Here is a 5,916-nt window from a genome sequence, read left to right on the forward strand (position 1 = left end):
CCCTGAGTATTTCACTTCAGCACTGCGCCTCCTCTGAGTCTGGGTATATATTCTCTTTCCTCCTAGTGTAGAATTTTCACTCAGCCAGCCTTCCTGTGGTTCTGGATGCTGTCCATTCACGTCTTTTAGTTGTATTTTTGAAGTGGTTGTGCGAGGCAGCAAACTCCGGTGTTTACCTATTCCGCCATAGGGTCATGCTTTCTTATCCATTCAACTACCCTATGTCCTTTGATTGGAGCATTTAATTCATTTACTTTTAAGGTTATAACTGATAGGTACTTATTTATTGCCATTCTTATTCTTTATGCCTGTGTTCTTACCTTTCTCTCCATTCCTTCCTTTTACACTTTGGCATTTCTTGCAGTGCTGGTTTGATGGTAATAAACCCTTTTAGTCTTTTTGGTCTGCAAAGATTTTTTTTTTAACCTTCAATTTTGAATGATAGCCTTACTAGATAGCGTAGTCTTGGGTTCAATCCCTTGGTTTTCATTACCTTGTGTACTTCATGCCATTCCCTTCTACCCTGGAGTGTCTCTATTGAGAAGTCAGCTAACAGTTTAATGGGAACTCCCTTGAAGGTAACTTTCTGTCTCTTTCTTGCAGTCTTTAAGATTCTTTCTTTGTCTTTAATATTTGCCATTTTAATTAATATGTGCCTAGGTGTGAGTCTTTTGGGGTTCATCTTGATTGAGACTCTTTGAGTTTCCTGAACTTGAGTGACTTTTTCCTTAACCAGGTTAGGGAAATTTTCTGACATTATTTCTTCAAACAGGAGAAGCCTATCCTTTTCTCAGATTCTGCAATTTCTGGTATTCTTATAATGTGAATGTTGTTAGGATTCATGTTGTCCCAAAGCTCCCTTAGACTCTCCTCCCATTTTTTTTTTCCATTTGCTGCTCTGAATGGGTGTTTTTTCTACTTTGTATTCTAATTGATTGATTCAGTCCTCTGTTTCTTCTACTCTACTGTTGAATCCTTCCAGGCTATTCTTTATTTCACCTATGCCATTCCTCATTTCCAATTGATTATTATTTATTGTTTCAAGCTCTCTTTTCATGTTGATGTAACTCTCATTAAAACCCTTATAATTCTCATTAAGGTGGTTGTAGTTCTCACTGAATTGTTTGAGCACCCTTATTACCAGTACTTGAATTCTTTATCTGACAAAATGTTTACTTCCATTTAATTTATTTCATTTTCTGGTGATTCCTTCTTTTCTTTCATTTGGGGTTGTTACTTTGTGTCCCCATTTTTTTTCTGTCTCTTTGTTTTTGTTTGTGTATTAGATCAAACTGCTATGCCTCCCAGATTTTGTGGGGTGGTCTTATGTAGTAGATGTTTTGTGGAACCCAGTAGTGCAGTTGCTTAGATCTCCTGAGTTGGGTGCTCCAGGAAGGCACCTTACTTGAGTTATTTGGGTTTTCCTGTTGTAGCTGGGTCTTGAATGCTATTGTCCCATTCATGAATGGAGTCTCCTCTCAGGCTGGCTGACTTTGTGGCTCACCCCTGACCACATCATGGGAGTTGTTGTAGAGGTTCTGATTGGACAGAACAAAATACAACACAACAAAACACAAAACAGAAGAAAAATAAAACAAGACCCCTACAGCACCAACAAAAGCAACCATCAGAGAAGAGAGAATTAGGGAAAAGGAAAGAGAGCAAGAATGATGAAAGAAAGAAAGAAAGAAAGAAAGAAAGAAAGAAAGAAAGAAAGAAAGAAAGAAAGGAAGAAAGAAGCACAGACAAAAAACAAGAAAAAAAGGGTAATCTATCTATAATAATAAAAGTGTAATATGCTAATTAGACCAGACGTCCTTCCAGATGACCCTCCGGATGAAGCCAGGACTGTGAGGGAAGCCTGGTCCCGGGTGCCAGAGGAAAGCTGGTACCAGCAGCCAGGGGTAGGAAGGCCTACTCTTGCACAAATTTCATGCATCGGGCCTCTAGTATATATATAAAACCCTAATATGCAAATAGACCGAATAGCGGAACAACTGAACAACCGGTCGCTATGACTTGCGCTGACCACCAGGGGTGCACACGGGATATGGCGGGTATCGGCCATGGCAGGATGGTGGAGCAGGTGAGCAGGAGCACCAGACCAAGGCAGGGCACCAGTCACTGTCATCAGGCGAGCCTTTGGTGATTACTGAAAATTCTTTGCTCCTGCGCACTGCGGTCCCACCTGGCGCTCACACTCGCTGCCAGTGACAGCCCCACTCGCACCCGCTGCTGACACTGGCCCCAATCGCTCCACACCATCAGCAGGTGCGAGTGGGGCCAGCATCAGCAGTGCTTGGGAGCAGTGGCGGCAGGATCAGGGCTTCCGACAGATAGAGGACCCAGGGTCGTGGTGGGAGGGGACAGATGGGGGTGCAGGGGATGGACCAAGACCCACCCCAGTGCCCACCGCAACCTCGGAGCCCACAGTTCCTTTCAAGGTGCACATGTGAACTGGGCCCCTAGTATATATATAAATGCAGAACTGAAAATAAGAATAAAGAAGTAATGGACTAGGGGAAGGAAAATTCTTTAAGATAAAGGGGGAGGATGAAAAGATAAGAAAAAAATTGAAAAGGGAAATATAGGAGAAAGCAGATAGACCTAAAAATAAATTTTAAAAAAGAGAAAAGATGAGAAAGCAGGAGAAAAAGAAAAGAGAGAGAGAAAAAATTGAGTCGTGAAAAAAACTGAGTAGGAAAAGGGAAGAGGAAAATTAGATATATGAATGAAATAACAGATTAGAATAATAATAAATCAATAAAGCAGATAGATAAAGAAGATAAATTTGAAAAGAAAAAAAAGGAAAGCAAAAAGGAAGGAAAAAAGAAAAAAATGGGAGAGAAATAAAAATTTTTAAGTTAAAAAAAGTGAAGCGGTATTCTTTTCAGCTGAGTATAGTGCCCCAGGGGAGCTTGCTTTGGATCCCACTCTTCTGTTCTGTCTGCCCATTCTGGGCTTCCTGTTAAGTACTTACCTGCTACCCACTGTCAGGCACTGTCTTTTGGCTTTCAGCAACCTGCTTGAAGCTCCAAGCAATCCACTGATCCACGATCCAGTGTTTGTGTCTGTCTCCACATGCCTTTGCTACAAACAAGCAGTGCCAATCTGCCCTCTAAGTAGGTTTGTTCGCAGCTGGGGGTCCAGGGCTGGATCAGCAAACTTCCCCTGGTTCCCCGGGCTTCACCTCTGCCCGCCTTTGCCTACTATCCAGCTGTCAATCTTACTCACTCAAAAGTCTGTTTCTGAAAGGGCTTTGGGTGGGTGTGTTTCCCTGTCCCAGAGCTACTCCTCTGCAAGTGGCCCAAAACATTAATCCAGCGGTTCTCAACCTGTGGGTCGCGACCCCTTTGGAGGTCGAACGACCCTTTCACAGGAGTTGCCTAAGACCTTCAGAAAACACATATATAATTACATATTGTTTTTGTGATTAATCACTATGCTTTAATTATGTTCAATTTGTAACAATAAAATTGGGGGTCAACACAACACGAGGAACTGTATTAAAGGGTCGTGGCATTAGGAAGGTTGAGAACCACTGTATTAATCTGACCTTGGCTAGACAGACATCCTTGTCTGGAGACCAATGGGGTCGGCTAGAAACCTGGAATTTTTATCAGTTTTCCCATGCAAGGAAAGTATCATTCTGGTTCCCAGGATAGTGGGGCAGATGGCCCCTCCCCATATCCAGTCACTGAGGCTCCTTGAGGCTGTTCAATGGTCGGCAAACTGCGGCTCATGAGCCACATTCGGCTCTTTGGCCCCTTGAGTGTGGCTCTTCCACAAAATACCGACTTCTGTGCATGGGCCACGGAGTTTCAATCGCACTGTACATGCGCGCCTGCATGTGGTATTTTGTGGAAGAGCCACACTCAAAGGGCCAAAGAGCTACATGTGGCTCGCGAGCCGCAGTTTGCCGACCACGGACTAGGTCCTAGGGTGGGGTTTTTTTTCTTTTCTTGCCCTGTGTCTTCTGGGAGCAGCTAGCTCCTCTCAGGAAAAATGGTGTTTCAGCTTGGAGGACCTCTGACCAAATGCTCCTGGCCACTGTTTTTCCAAGTCTCCCTGCAATGCCTCTAACCCCAGCCTCTCCCTAGGCACCTCACGTCCTTGTCTTCCTACACCAAAGCCTCGGGTGAGTAGCTGCAAATGAAAACTCCTGGGCTCTGAAGGGACAAAACAAAAACAAAACTGTGGTTTTCTCTCCGAATGACTCTCGTCTATAGTTTCCAGGCTCCACCGCAGCCAGCAGCCCTGCCGCCTTTCATGGCTGGATGTTACATGGGTCGTGGGTTTCAGCTCTGGTGCTTGAGGCTGTGGAGCCCAGCCTGGGTTCCGGGCCTCTATCTTCTGAGGGAACAGACCCTCCCATAGCCCAGCGCTCTCTCCTTTCCTCCGCCTGCCAGCCTGCCACCCTGGGAGCTGGGTCAGCTCCTCTCTGACCTCACCCTTCTTACTCGTCTCCAAGTGTTTTCTGTCCTTCCTTGATATAAGTCTCCTCCTCAGATGGACCACAGTTGGTAATTCCAGGTGAATGTTCTCCAATTTAGTTGTATTTCCAGTCTTTCTCTGGGACGAGATGCACAATAGGTCTGCTTATTCTGCTGCTTTTTTTCTCTGAGAATAATATTTTTAAAATATTCATCCTGACACTTTTGGTTATGGTAGCAAAAAACTCTATTCCCACTTTACAAAGGGAAACATCATGACAAAAATGTCATAACAAAGTATTTTAATTTCTTCTAAAAGTCAAATAGATGAAAAACTACCCCAATCCCTTAAGGGTACTTCTAACTTATATAAAACATTTTACAAGAAAAATCAATTCCAAATACTTATTCACCACAATTTATATTTCAGAGTATTGTAATTGATTTTGGAACATGGTATATGAAAGAAAAAAGGACTAAAAATTCAATTACAGTAACATGTCTTGCTAGAATAATAAACTGATAATTGGGGATTTTATTACAATGCAGGGAAAACACTTTTCAATATATTTTTCTCATTCTACTATTATAGTTCTAGGAAAAGTTTGGGAAAAGATTAGGAGATATTTTTCTTTTAAGAAACTTGGTGTGAACTTTGCTAACAATGAGCCAAATAATTTTTCAGATTACTCTCTTAAGAAATTTCAGTATTTCATGCAAAGTGTTATACATTTTATAACTAAGGTAATTTTTTTACACCACGAAATGAAAATCTATATTCTGCTCTCCTTTGCATGTTTCTTTAAAACCTCATAGCAAAGGAATGAGTCACATTTTGGACCATTTCCTTGTTTTATCTTCACTTTTCTATTCTATTTCTAAGGGGATACTTAGTTTTAGATTGCAATTTCATTCGAAAAGAACTGAACAGGTTTTTCTAGAATGAGTTAAAGATTACCCATTCAGTTTATTTGGGACAGCCACTTTTAAAAGATGCAAGAATCTGTAAAAAATGTTACATCTAGATTTAACACAGATGATATTTGCTTCTTTAAGATAGAAACGATGTAATTGTGGTATTGGCATGAAATATATGTAAGATGTACTTTTCACTTCTAACATTTCTTTAAATAAATACAGTTTTCTTTGTAGAATTTTTTTATATTGAGTATGCTAAATATATTAATGAACATCTGGTATTGTTTTTAATTCAAATGGTTAAACACTATATTATTTCCTGTTACTTACAATTATAGTACAAAATTTAAAGCATATGGTAAAAATTATTACTACATCATTTCTATGAAAAAAGAGAAAAGTATTAGCCTCCTACTTTTATTTTTAATGCCGAAGCAATTTCTTCACTGATACAGCTCCTAGGACACTTGAAACTAAAGAGAAAATGAACAAATGGGACTACATCAAAATAAAAAGCTTCTGCACAGCAAAAGAAACCATCAACAAAACAACGAGAAAACCCACT

Source organism: Myotis davidii, unplaced genomic scaffold (assembly GCF_000327345.1).
Source record: "Myotis davidii unplaced genomic scaffold, ASM32734v1 scaffold176, whole genome shotgun sequence".
In the NCBI taxonomy this organism is placed as follows: domain Eukaryota; kingdom Metazoa; phylum Chordata; class Mammalia; order Chiroptera; family Vespertilionidae; genus Myotis; species Myotis davidii.